Genomic DNA, 15,564 nt, shown 5'->3' on the forward strand with positions numbered 1-15,564 from the left:
GGGGGGGGGGGGTCAGTTTGGCCAAACAGGTGAACTATGTTCTTTTTAAAGGTTTCAGTGTACACTGTTGAAATCCCATTATTCTTCTAGACTCATATGAATTGCATGGAGCCTTGTAGGGCCTAGAAATTTCTATATATGACTACAGATACATCCAGTTGAGGTCAGAGATTTAAATACACTCATCATGGGCACGGATATCATGGTAATTTGGGGGTTTAATAATTTATTTTAATTGGGTTAATTAATTCTTTTCTGGGATGGAATGATTTTACTTTAATGACTCTACAAAGATCAATTGGATGCACAAGTTTGAACATTTTTTGGGATTGCTCTCATTCACAGAGGTATAATCCTTTAAATAAATGCTCATGATGACTGTATGTAAACTTCTGGCCACAACAGCATACATTTGGTCACTATCACCACGAGAAAGTCTGAAGGTATGAAGTATGAAACAGACTGAGAGATTTTATTAAAGGCTTAACTGCAAAAACAATAAGGACATTTTAATTAGTGATTATTTTTAAAAGTAGACCTAATCATACCATTTTTCTTGCCTTCAGGGAACCAGTACAACATAATGGGGTGGTACAGAAGACCTCACTTCACAGACTCCTTGCATTAGTTTGCTTAGTGGGAGAGCGTTAATTTTAGCAGCTCATGAAATCGAAGACATGTGCCCTTCTAGCTGAGGTGAGCACTGGTATCATTTTGGAATATCCCCTCTTGCTCTCATATCCCCCCCAGTTCAAGCGTAACCTTATGGCAGTGCAATTAAATGTCACTCTTGAAAGTGACAATGTTCATGTCATTGCAACTGGCAAAAACTATATAATAGGAAGGAGGAATTATGTAAATATATGAGAGCGCTTGCACTGAGTACAAATGGAGTTTTGTTTTTTGTTTTTACACAGAACGTGAGAGGTTCTAAGTTAACGGGTGACATTGGCCGTAGACATGAATGTTAATGGGAATTGTCTGTCTCTATTTATTGGCCCAGTAATGGACTTGTGAGCTGTCATGTCTGTCTGGTCTCAGAATACACCTAGGTAAGTATTTAAGAAAATAAGGAGGGGCACACAGAAGCTGAATATTCACAAAATCATGTGCACAGTTTTGGTGCACAGTTTTGTGAGTTTTTCTCCATTGGTTTGGCTCATTTCTTGAAACTCTCTCAAAACTCTAAGATCATTTGGCAAAACACTCTTACAGTTTAGCACAACACTAAAGGTCACCTGCAAAAGCCCATATCTCTTCCAAAACTGTTCACTCAGGCTTCAATCTAAATCCCTTTCTCATTTAAACAGTCAGTGTCTCCAAAATGGCAAAGATCCTTCTCAATAGTTTTGGCTCATTTCTCGACACAGATCGGACATTCTCATCATTCTTGGTGCTTTTGTCAAAATAAACCTGGATGGTTGATCACAACAACATGGTCCACCTGCAAAAGCTCATATCTCACCTAAAATCAACTCTTGAGCGATCGTGGCTCAAGAGTTGGGAGTTCGCCTTGTAATCGGAAGGTTGCAGGTTTGAGCCCCTGCAACCTTCCGACCTTGCAACCCTCCGACAGTCTCGGTCGTTGTGTCCTTGGGCAAGACACTTCACCCGTTGCCTACTGGTGGTGGTCAGAGGGCCCGGTGGTGCCAGTGTCCGGCAGCCTCGCCTCTGTCAGTGCGCCCCAGGGTGGCTGTGACTACAATGTAGCTTGCCATCACCAGTGTGTGAATGTGTGTGTGAATGGGTGGATGACTGGATATGTAAAGCGCTTTGGGGTCCTTAGGGACTAGTAAAGCGCTATATAAATACAGGCCATTTACCATTTAAAACAGTTCACTCATGTGTCAAAACTACATTTCTTTCTAATCTGAATAGTCAGTGCCCCCAAAATGCATCGTCCCTTTGGCATTGTGTACTGCCATACAAAATGTTTAGATGTTTTGTCACTATGGCAGAGGACCAACAATATACAACAGAAAAGAGTAGCCTCCAAGGTTTGACATCACAGATTGCACTCTCACTACCAAGGAAATGATAACCATTTTTTATTCACACGCAAAGAAAGTTTCATACATATGTAAAAAGAAAATGTACATTACAGTAGTAAATTGTATAAAAACAAAATCAAAATACAAGGACTTATTCAGTGGTCACTGTACTCATTCTCCTGCTCTTGGTCCACTGTCTTCACGCTCCTGATTATTTACACGCTGTTGTCCGTCTGGCCACAGATTCTCGTCCACATCACAGCGGATACTTTCTCTTGCAATGCAACGAGGGAAGAAACGGCGTGCATGCCGCAACCATCCCCTGCATTGATCTCCTGTAATGTCGTCACACGCTGTGTCCATAGCATGGAGCAGGGACGGCTGATCCTGAGCATGATGCTCATACACTCTCCACCTCCAAGCAGAGAAAAACTCCTCTATCGGATTGAGGAAAGAAGAGTAAGGTGGTAGGAACCCCATGACCATCATTGGATGCGTTGCAAACCAGCCCCTAATGAGTGGGCTATGGTGGAAACTGACATTGTCCCACACAATTACATAAATGGGTAGGTGAGGCCCTATGAGTCCCCTCTCATTTTTAGGGATAAAATCGGTATAAAGGCGATCCAAGAAGATGAGGAGCTTGTGTGTGTTGTATGGGCCAAGACTGGGGATGTAAGTGGCCACACCATTCTCAGAAATGGCAGCACATATAGTTATATTGCCCCCTCGTTGACCTGGGACATCCACTGTGGCCCGGTGGCCAATAATATTACGGCCACGTCTTCGGCCTTTGGCCAGGTTGAAGCCAGCTTCATCCACGAACACCAGGATGTAAGGGGTCTCATGTCCTTCCAATGACATTATTCTCTAAAATAGAGTAAAGAACATAAAATCAGTCATACAGAAGAGTCGTATACTACAGTTAGACAATTACATGTTCTCCCCCACAGGTTCAATATACTACAGGCTACTACTCCAGTGGTTCTAAACTAGTGATAGGCCTATGAGGAAGTACTGCAGGGGTATTTGATAGAAAGGGGAGTGGGAAATACTGATGACTTACTGAGATGTTACAGTAAAACCTACAGTATTAGATAGATTTGATTGGGGGACAACAAAATAAGGATTGTAATGAGAATTGTATCATACAGTAAACTGCAGTTTTCTGTTGAAATTGTTGAAGTCAGATGATTCTGAAATCAGGTAAAGGAGGTATTGAAACCAAATAAGTGAACTACTGCTTACTGTGATTACAGGTAAGGTTACAATGAGAGACAACCAGTAACTGACTTACATTTACATACTGGTAGCGCAGCTCCTTTCACTCTGTCAGATTTCCTCTCAAATGGTACCCTGTAGATTGGTTTCATTGTCATCTGATGCTTCTTCAAAACCCGGTCTATTGTGGAGATGCTTATTGTGTTTATATTCTGGAATATATGATTGTCCTGAAGGATGGCATCACAGATATGCCTCAATGTGATGGCATCATTTGCCATCACCATGTTACAAATCTTTGTAGGTTTGGATGATGAAGGAGACTGTAGAGCGAGGCACATTAGGCTGCACTCGACGACCTGCCTCTGCCATTGTGAGGCCATGGTTTATGACATGGTCTATAATTGTGGCCCAAATTTCATTCGGGACAGCGCAGTGTCTTCGCGCTCCTCGGCCTCTTCCCCCTATTCCTCCACCACGCATTCTCAGGCCTCCTCCTCTTCCTTGAGGAAGAACTTCCCCTTGTCAGTTTGCTTGGCCTTGTCTATCCATGTTCAGAGATCGGACTGGCTCTGGTCAAGCTCTATATATCTGTGTTTGGCAGCACACAATCATGGAAAACACCTGTGTGTGACACTCCCCCTTCGTTAGTCTAGTTTCACCTGACTGTCAATGACTGTCATCAATTTATCAAATATTCATGGTATTACAGTTTTTCTCAGTTGCTTTGGTGCATTTCTCACAACAGAATTAAACTTTGCACAACAGTTAGTTCAACCTCCACAACATGTAGTCGTTTTGGCACAACCTTGTGGCGGTTTCATGTTCATTGCGTCCAAAGGCAAATGCCTTTGGACATGAAGCAGTTGAGTAAGTACAAATATCTAAAGAATGGTCACTTTTGACTTGCTATTCATCACTATCTCCTTTCTTTTATCATGAATGTCACAATTATTTATACTTGTACCGGCTGAATAGTCATTGTCCTTACAACTAATAGTCTTCATTTCATTGCTTGTGTCAGTGCACTCAAAATTGTTGAACATCTTGTCAAACACTTTGTACACCCATTTTGAAAACCCTATTTTTAAGGAGTTTCCATGAAACCCCTGCACACGTTTGTATATCTTGATGAAGCGGGATTCAATCTTGCAAAAGGCGTGAACGAAATCACATTGGAGAAATAGCCACCATTGATGTCCCAGGCCAACGAGGAGGAAATATTACAATGTGTGCAGCAATCTCAGAAAATGGCATTCACACCCATATTCCTCGTATTGGTGCATACAATACACAACACCGGTTGGCTTTTCTGGACGCTCTTTATAGGGACCTAATCCCACAAAATGAAAGGGATGATCCTGGTGACAATCGGACAATGTATGTAGTGGTTTGGGATAATGTTAGCTTCCATCACTCTGCTGTAGTCGGGCAGTGGTTTGCAGCACACGACAGGATGCTTATGGAGTTTCTTCCTCCTTACACTCCATTCCTAAATCCAATTGAGGGGTTTTTCTCTTCCTGGAGGTGGAAGGTATATGACAGGCATCCACATACCCAAATGACCCTGCTAGCAGCTATGGATGCAGCTTGTGATGACATCACAGCAGAGTCCTGCAGAGGGTGGAGTTGACACTCCAGAAGATACTTTCCCCGATGCATCGATAGAGCTGACATTCGCTGTGATGTTGATGCAAATATGTGGGCAGACAGACGGGAGCGTCTAGATATCAATGATTGATATGCAGCAGTGTCTGTTTTTCAGTTTTGTTTTTTTGTTTCATAACCACTGGAGTGAGGTTTACTGTCTAAGTGAGTTTATGTTTGCTGTAAAATGTTTGATTTACTGTATTTCCCCAGTTTGCACAATGCTGTGAACAGTTTCAATTAAATATTATCAAGAGTGCATATGGAGTGTCTTGATTTTCCTTTACAATTTATGGTTTTCAACATGCCATGCATGCTGTCCAGACTTGACATGTCATTGGGAAGCACCTACAAAGAAATCCGTCACAATGAGAACATGTTCAAACCATTTGATTTTGTGACCAAAGGTGCTGGTGTAATGACTTGTAATTGTGACAGCCCTGACACTTTGATTGATATAAGTACTTGCTTTTGATGAATGTATTATCTGTTTTGATTAAGGGACTTGCTTTTGAAGCATTGACTACTTATTTTGAACAACTGACTTTTCTTTTTGATGAAGTGACTCACTTTTGCAAGTTATCCACCATGTTTTGCAGTTTGCACTAATTGTTTTGAGAAGAGCCTTAGTAGTGGTGCAGAGATCAATTCTGTTGTGAGAAATGCACCAAAGCAACTGAGAAAAACTGTATGTTCTTGACCAATTTTGACAATTGAACAGACAGTTGTGCATGCGAGTACTTATACAATGAAATCATGCTGACATGTTTAGGAGGGAATGATCATTAGACTGAGAATCAACTAAATAGTTTAGATCTACAAGATCTATTCATTTGGAAAATGTGCTAAATGTGGGCTAACTGTATAACTGTAGGCTACTTGTACTTAATCATTTGCAAATATGTACTGAGACAATTGAGACATGTACTTAGGCATTTGCCATTTGATAAAATGAATGAGAAATGCCATTCTGTTGTGAACATTTGCCAAGAGGTTTGGAGGTGCATATAGATAGATAGATAGATAGATAGATAGATAGATAGATAGATAGATAGATAGATAGATAGATAGATAGATAGATAGATAGATAGATAGATAGATAGATAGATAGATAGATAGATAGATAGATAGATAGAAAGAAACTGCTGCTGCTACAATTCTGCCTTATAGTCTGATATTAAAGCTTATGAGTAAGGCTGATCTGACGCTATGCAGCTGGGACTGTGCCTGAAAGATTTAACATCTAAGCAAGCTGCCAAACAGATGCCTGGTCAGAGCCAAGTAGAAACTAGTTAGTACCGAGCTTTGAAGATGGGAGAGGCTGAATATTTGGCAGCAGTGTGAACATTTAAAGCCATGGACTAAAAAATAAACAAACAAAAATTTACATTGCTAGTTAACTTCTCACACACTCATTATACTCATTATACAGACTCATACTTAGACTGGCTATTTGTGCACAAATACATGCAAGTATACAAACAGTTAAGGCAATCCACTCACTTTGCATGGAATTTCTGTTTGTATCATCAGATAATAGAAATTTTTATTGAACAAGCCCTTTGAACAAGTCAGATAGAAACAAAGTGACTCATCTTTGACTATGTGATACTCATCTGATATTTTGGTGTTTCTGTGTTTCTGTGCTGAATGCTTTCTTGCAGAACTCCTCCCAAATTTCTCAAAATCCCCATCACGCATGTATGAGTTTGATGCCTGGGAAAAATACTCCTCATTACTTTGTCCAGTCTTACGCCATCAGCTTCTTCTAACACTGGATGTGTGGGAGGCATGCTGATGTGAACATGTAACATTACATGAAATATAATTAACTAACTACACCACCACTACTAACTCCACGGTGTTAAGTATTTTGATGCAGAAGAGCCTGGTATCAAAATGTAGACCTTCTTTATTGGCATTAAAAAAATCATGCTGAACAAAAATGTGGATTTTAGCTTTAGATTGTGATGCTTAAGTGGAAATTGAGTCTTGAATCTTCTTTGTTATGAAGATTTCAAAATGTTAGGGGGAAAATGTGATGTTCTTTTTTTCATGTAACATTTACAAACATATTTCCTCCAATAAACATTATAATTTGTAACTGTTGTAATGCTCTCTCCTTAAGTTTTTTTCAATAATTTGATCATTTGCATTTTGTTAAATTTGCACAAATTCAACCAGAATATTAACCTTAAAGAGTCTTACATCCTAAATCATAAACCCAATTTTTGTTAAGTTTCTTTCACTAAATTATATATATATATATTTTTTTTTTAATAAAAAAAAAATTGTGGAGCATAACTAAATGTATTCTTAGCCTTTTGCTATCTGGCTCACAACTTACTTCAAAGTAAGTTTAAAAATGGGAAACTAGCACGTTTAAGAAACAGTTACCCCATAAAATGTATGTGTAAAAATCCGTTTGCCTTAATTGTTTATTTTCTGTAAAATAATTAATAATTAACCAGTTAATATTTAATCAATTAAGTAAGTGCTATTTCATCAGTACTATCTGATTAGCTTCCATGGAATAATTGTTTTTCCATGTTTTTCCATCTTCAATCTGGATTTTCCATGCTCTTTATGTTCATCTGCTGGCTGTTATACTGGATGTCTCACCTTATACGTACCCTTGTTATCACACTGGGAGCTCATGCCCCATCAGTTTTTACTATATAATATAAGTTGTGTTCAGTGACATACTGCTGTTGGAGTTGATTTCCAGTTTTTTAATTTATTTTGTGTTACAAAATGTGATGACTATATGCATACTTATAAAACTACAAAACAAAACTAGGAAAACTAAACTATATTTTCTTTATTCGTGTAAAGTGTGACGTTGTCAGCAGTGCATGTACTTGCTTAGTCTAGTAGCCATGAAAATAAAAAAAAGAAAAGAAAAGAAAAACACTGCTTAAATCAGCACACCGTCCTAACAGTTTTGTTTGTTGTGGCTGTTGTTTTTTCTTCCAAATGAAAAACAAACAAATGGTAAATCTTCACTTGTCGTCAGCATTGCCATCAAAGCTCAAACGAGGAAACCATGAGACCTCAATCTGATGGGACAAGTTGGGACACGCACAACGGCCTGCCAAACCCGGATGTGGATTCCAGATGGAGCCCGAGGGAAACCCACAGATACACATAGCAGTTTTACAACTCCTGTTAACAGTAACAGCAAAGTGATTGTCGTCTGGCTTCTGAGAGGTTTCCCTCCTTCTGTCTTTCTTTTCAGTGGAGGGGAGACGCAACAGCTTCAGATCCCTGAAGGTCACGTAGACCTTCAAAGAAAGAAGTTGTCACCAAACAGCCTCTGAAATCATCCGTATATCAGCATAGTTAGGGGAAATTGAGTCATGTCAAGCTGTCAAGCATATGGCAGGCAAAGCTGAAGAGCTATCACACTTTCACTTTATGCACTTGCACAAACACACTTTAACACACTTTTTGCCAATAAAGCAAAATGTGACAAATGGCTAAGTGAACATAGTGAATAAAAGACTTGCTTTTACCAGATTATAGTATAAATGGGAGTGTGGATGGTTTTCTGTCTATCTGTGTTAGTCCTGTGACAGACCTGTCCTGGGTGTACCCTGCTTCCTGCCCTGTGACAGCTGATAAAGGCATCAGGACCTGTGTGAACCAAGCAGCAGAAAATGGATGGGCAGACATCACATTGCACCCTTTTCCTGTTCTCTGATGCAAACAGAGAGTTGGACGATACTGGATGGAAATATACATTAATTTGCACAAAACTCAATCAAACATTTGTACAGAATCTCGACTTTATGACAGCAGGCTTTTTATCCTGCTCTAACCTTCATTTTTTTATTTGGTCTTATTTCTATTTAACTGACTGGAGTGAGGCATTTACAATTGGAAATGCTCATTTCTATGGTCCCAGAACCTTCAGCAGTCAAAGGAGATATCAATGCGAGTTCTGGTTATCGTTTCTGGAAGTTGCAAAAATAAATCAAAAAGAGAGCATCAACGATTAACAGACTAGGACATATTTGGAAAAGAAAACAAACTTCTTTCATAATTACAGTTTTATATATATATATATATATATATATATATATATATATATATATCACAAGCTTCACACATGGCTTGAAGAAGGGAGACATGCTCATGGGGATGGTGATCATACACCTTCCACCTCCATGTAGAAAAGAATTCCTCAATTGGGTTGAGGAAAGGGGAATATGGTGGAAGATCATGGAAGGTCATGAAGCAAGGATGTGTTTGAAACCATTCCTGAACCAGCTGTGCATGGTGGAAGCTGACATTGTCCCACACAACAACATAGACGATGTCTTCTCCCTGACAGGCCTGCTCCAGTTCATTTAAAAAAAACTATCAGGTGTTCAGTGTTGTATGACCCTAGAACTGGTCTACAGCCTACCACACCATCTTCAGATATAGCTGCACACATTGAGATGTTCCCCCCACGTTGTCCAGGGACGTGGATGGTAACCCAATAAGGTTACGTCCTCTGTGTCTAGTTTTTGCCAGATTGAAACCGGCCTCATCAACAAAAATATACTTGTGATGATTCACAGCAGCGTCCAGCTCCATCAACCTCTGTTACAGTAATTGCATGCCAGTTTAGTGTTGTACCTGAATATATTCTGAACGCAGTTGTTTCACCTGGACATTGTTCCTCTCAAAAGGAACTTACAAATGACCAGACAACAATCAGTCAAGTTGAAAATCCATGGACATAATGAATGATTCATTGATTAAACATTAAGATCGGTTGAATTAAATGACAGAAAAATGTATTAAACTGAATAATAAGAGATGCAAATCAAAAATTTTATAGTGATAACATTATGAAAGGCAGTAACTGTGAACGAAACATTTATTTAGATGAAACACTTATTATGTGTAGTGAAAATGATATTTTGTCATTATGTGTATTGTACTAACACAATTGAAAATATGCTGAAATGTTTGAAAAAGGTGCACTTTTGATGATCTGTTGTGATATAAGTACTAAGAGTTTTGAAAATGTACCAATTGCTTGTGAAAACTGCGCCAAACCAATAAAAAAAAACCCTGTAAATTCAGCTCAATTCAATTTTTTCCAGAAAGGATGTCTTCACCTGAAGGCATCCTTAAGACAGCCTCATGGTGGTGTTAGGAGAATCCTAGAAATACGTTTAGCAGGATACAAAGTCAGTTTAAAATCATAACCAATAATGTCATGAGCATATTTCTTTTGCACTATTGCAAAACAGTTATACTCAGGGGACGGACTTGTCTGTGTGCCCTTGTGAGCACATCACTATATAAAATAGAGTCTGGTGTGTCACAGTCTTGTAAAATCAGTTCTCAGAAATGTTCTACTTGCTCATAAATACCATATCAGTGCGTTATTCTTCGTGTAAACATAGGCCCTCCCACAGGCACCGTAAATGCTGTAGATGTTGTGTCATAATTGCTATAAGTATTCTGAGTGGGGTGCATACAGTAATTGACCATTGCAGGGACAGTGAGTGACACTGGCTGCAAGTTAACGTGCAGCAGCAGCTGCTGCATCTCATCTGATCTCCAGCTCCACTTACTCACGTTCAACTTCTCACTGCTCACTTAATCTGTGAGGAAAAAGAATGATGTTTTTAAACATTTAATGCACAAAAAAGTTTTTAAACAAGTTTTTTTAAGCACATAATTTTTCCAGAAAGTCTGCGTGGTATTGTGAAACACACTGAGTTATGATTCACCACTATTAAGAGGAAATGAGAGAAATGTGCATGTTTAACCGGTTGTTAGGAAGATTTTAGCTAGTTGAGGCTGACTTTTAATACCAAGACAACTCAGATTGTCTGTGCAGGTATTTCATCTTTGGTAATAAATAGTAAAGTTATAGTTAAACTTTAGTTAATTGTTGTTTTACCGAACTATGTCACTGTTCAGGAGCAATGAAACAATAATGAATTGTGCTTACTAACAGGTTCATAGTTGGATTGTAAATAAACCCATTAATATTATTTAGATAATTAACCTTTAGATAATTATTTAGTAATTTCCTAATTACTGCTTAGTTTTACTTTCACTATCACTAGCTGGTTAGGAAAGGACTGTGGTTTGGGTTAAGGCACTAACACTGCATAGTGAGTGATGAGGCACTGTTGCTGCAACACGTGCATTACTAACACTAAAGGACGCTTTGTGTAGATCTATGGAAGGCCAGTAGCTTTAACTACACAGCAATATTTAATGCTATGGAAATGATCAAGTTTAAAGTTTAAATGATTAGCAATTAAACATTTGTGACAATATCATAGTAACAGGCCCTGTGGTGGATATAATGTTATGTGCGCAGGTGTCAACAGTGTAGTGTTATTGTCACTTATAAGCTGATATAAAACATAAGGCACCAACAGATTGGTAAAATAGTGATATCTTACTTAAAAGAAGAAATCATTCACACAAACTGTAACTCTTCCACTCGTCATGTGCTTTAGTCACGAGAACACATCAGCTCTTCTTCTTCTGTCTTTGTTTATCTCAGAGGTTAAAGGTCAAAGCGGTTCAACCTGCTCTCTCTATCTGTTTTCCCGTTGTGACAAAGCCATCCAGCCACTTCCTGAAGAGGGGACAAATGTCCAGCCCCCCACTCCCCCTCTGGGCCCAGACATCGCTGATATCTGGCCTCGTGATCAGCAGCTCTGTCGTGGGGATGTTTGAGGTAAGCAACCCCTGGGCTGGATGTAAACCAGAGCAAAGCTGCTCTCCGTGCAAAGGCGCGGGATTAAAAGAAGCACTAAATGTTGATAGCACTGATGTATTTTATGAGCTTTTGGCCTCAACCAGTAAGGAATGAATGGGCTAACCAACATGTCAAAGTCGAAATCTGTTCTTTTATTTACAGTTTAAAAGAAAATAAATAAATAAAAGAAAATCAACACCCTTTCATTATACACAATCAGCCAGCTATAAGTTTGTTTCATGTTATATGCCCCTCCTGATATTATTTGGTGAATAAATAATGTTGCCAAGAACTGAAGCTTCATGTGTCACAATCTTTGGAGCATGGATACAGAATTCCTTGGAATGTGATATTCCAAGGAATTCTCAGTGAGATCGCTTTAGTCACTGTATACGATAAAGCGCATCAGATTACTATAATGCACAGTACGTGCTCGTGTTCAGGATTCAGCTTGTGCACTGGAAAACAGCACAACAGAGAGACATGAGGAAGGTCCAGCAGAGCGTTAGTGAAAACATAAGAACATAATGAGGGAGTAGCCTAAAACAATTTAAAAGAAAATTCAGGAATTTTAAAAAGTTTTTCAATGTGGCTGGCTTCTGCTCCGCGGCTGCTGAGTGACCCCTCATCTGGTACTCTCCTCAGCTCTTTCTGGGATTACACCCTTTTTGGCTCCTACCTCAAAGCACACTGTGTTCTGTTGATCTTATGTGCTGCACAATAATGTTTAATATTTAGTATTTACTGTCATATTCCCATATATCATTGTGATGTTGTTTATTCTATTACTCTCGTTTTCTTCTGCTTGTTTTCTTTTTTCTTTCTCAACAGGTGATCCAGGTGATCGATATATGTATTTTTTTTCTCTGCTTATTCTGTTGGTTTTTGTTTTTTGCCCTTCTCCCCCGTCCCTCTTCTCAGCTGTTTTTCTTTCCCTCTTTCTTTCTCCCCTTCTTTCCCCCAGTCAAGTCTGTCCCGTATTCAGCAAGTGAAAATAAAATAAACAATAAAAGGTGAATCAAATGGACCATTACAAGGCTGGGATGGTCCATTTGGTAAAGTAAATCCGTTGGGCATCTTTCTTCGCCTTTAGACAATAATTCTGATGGCAAAAGAGCCAAACGGGACAGGCAAAAAAAAAACAAAAAAAAAAGGTTTTTCAATGTGTTCCGATTCCAAGTCTTACATGGGGTTTTTACATGTTTTTGGAAGTATCAGCACTTGTTAAACATAAGTATTTCATCTGAAGTGAATACAGCTTACATTTTAGTTAGTAAATTTTTAAAAGATTATATATACCCTTCTGTCTGATCAGCTGAATATCCCAAATTAATCAGTAGAATATAGAAAAATCTCAGCGATAATCAAAGCAAGCGAAATGGATCAGAAACTGCAGTTAATATGATATAATACTCAAATGCAAACTGTACATGTACTACACCATGCCTGATGTTATTCTCACTAACCTGTTTTTGCTGCTGTTAGTGATGGACACCATGATTTTGTGTACACACACACACACACACACACACACACATGTTGGGTATTCATATGGACATCTAATTGATAATGTTTCCCTTAACCCTAACCATCAAAAATGAATGCCTAACCTTTACCCTTACCCTAACCACAACCTAATTATAACCCTGACACTAAAACCACATTGTGAGTCTCAAAAATGCCTTCAAAGTTGTGGGGACCAGGATTTTAGTCTGTTGGTCCCCACAAGTATAGTAAACTTCCAATTTTTGGTCCATACAAAGTTATGAATACACACCCACATACGCACACTTGGAGAGAGAGATCACATTTCTATCAATGGGGACTCACTGTAACCTAAAACCAAGTCTCCACCCAAAAATGTTTTACATTACAGGGACTTTCTATTAGTGCACATGAAACAAGAGGCAAATCACGAGATCACCGTACTTTAAGTAAAATAAGTATACACAGCCACAGACACACACTAATGCTATGTGTGTTTCTGCAGCTGCTTTGAGCTTGTCAAGCTGACAGTCACTGTACGCCTGATCGCATTTTTCACTGACTGGGGCTCTGCTGAGGACCTTGGTGCAGAGCTGGGAACAATATGATGAGCACTCATAGGTATTTCTGTGGCCATGTGGATGACACGTAATCTACTGTGTTAGTGTTTACTATTTTCTGTATGCTCTAATTACTATTTTTAAAAAGAGTTCAAGCTTTTTGTAGCTGGGAAAACTCAACATTTAAAGGCAGTAAATAACAATAAATTATGAATTTGGCAATTTAACAATTTAGAGTAAGCTGTTAATAAACTTTTTGTTTTAGTTCATTTACTTCAAGCTTTCTTGTGCTAACAGATGTTTAAGTTAAAGTAATGCACATATAAGCTAAGCGCTGCATCCACAGGAAACTCTTTGCAAACAAACAGTGATTCTCTTTTTTGGGGGATACGACTCACTTAATACTGTTAACCCTAGAGGATTTAAAGTTTAAAGGAAACACAACTGCACAGTAAAAAAAATAAAGATATTGTTGAAAAGTGATAGCAGCCCCTCAGATCTTCTATGTATTTATGCCCCTACTGTGCACAACATAATGTAGTATGCTCTACATCATCACTAAATCAGTATTTGCTATAATTTATTTGTTATAAGCTGAAGGCCAGACAAGTACTTTTCTTTGTCATCTCTACAGATGAACTGTTGGCTGGTGTGTTGCTGAGAAATTAAACAGAATGGGACTTCATCCAGAAATCTGGCAATAGCAAGCTGAACACTACCCCTGAAACCAAGTTAAGTTCAGATACTTTCCAGAAAGCATACTCAGTCAGCACTATTTAGTGCTGCAGATACCAGCTCGGCACTGCTTATCAGTTACATGTTTGGTGATGTCAGTGACTATTTTCAGCTGCCATCCAGCCAGCTGGACGTCGGCAGTCGTCAGCAGCTGCGTCACTGCAGGTCTCGTCAGATGATCACTATGTGCCCTTCTCAGATCCTTACGCGAGAAGTGTGGCTCACTAAAATCAGGTCAGTTATGACTGTGGACCAATTCATTTGGTGATGTCTCTTTATCCTGGGGCGATCGTGGCTCAAGTGTTGGCAGTTCGTCTTCTAACAAGGTTGCCGGTTTGAGCCCCGGACAGTCTCGGTCGTTGTAGCTACAATGTAGCTTGCCATCACCAGTGTGTGGATGACTGAATGTGCAAAGCGCTTTGGGTTCCTTAGGGACTAGTAAAGCAGGCCATTTACCATATCCTCTGTTATCCCTGATCATATTTTGTCTCGCACACAGCGTTCATTCACAGGTCACTATCGCTCTTAATAGAGCCACCCTGGACCTGATGAGGCTACATTTGTTGGCCTTTGGCCACTACAGGGCAGGACAAGAATAAAATCAGCTCTTCTGCACGGCATCTGGTTAGAAAAAAATCAGAGCAACGTCTCTTTTCAAAGGACACCTTTAATGAAAATGCAAATGTACATTTGTATGATACAAATCCTCTTTAACTTGAACATCCAGGTGAGTCTGTGGGAAACACGTTAAAAATTTAGTCCACAAAACACATCTAACATTTTCACCGCTTTCACTATGTAATCGGAGTAAAATCAAATGAAAGTCTGGGATTCAGTTGAGTAGGCTTGTTCTTCAAATGGGCCGAAAGCATTTCCTACTGTTCTTGTCCATTTCACTGGAACAGCTGCGCCCTATCAAACTCCAATAAATAAATAAAGTGCTCCACATACAGCTGGATTTAGATCGGTTACAGTTTTTCTCAGTTGCTTTGGTGCATTTCTCACAACAGAATTAAACTTTGCACAACAGTTAGTTCAACCTCCACAACATGTAGTCGTTTTGGCACAACCTTGTGGCGGTTTCATGTTCATTGCGTCCAAAGGCAAATGCCTTTGGACATGAAGCAGTTGAGTAAGTACAAATATCTAAAGAATGGTCACTTTTGACTTGCTATTCATCACTATCTCCTTTCTTTTATCA

This window comes from Diplotaxodon limnothrissa, linkage group LG1 (assembly GCF_057381915.1).
Source record: "Diplotaxodon limnothrissa isolate DT_005_m linkage group LG1, D_limnothrissa_male_GT1.1, whole genome shotgun sequence".
Taxonomy (NCBI): Eukaryota; Metazoa; Chordata; class Actinopteri; order Cichliformes; family Cichlidae; genus Diplotaxodon; species Diplotaxodon limnothrissa.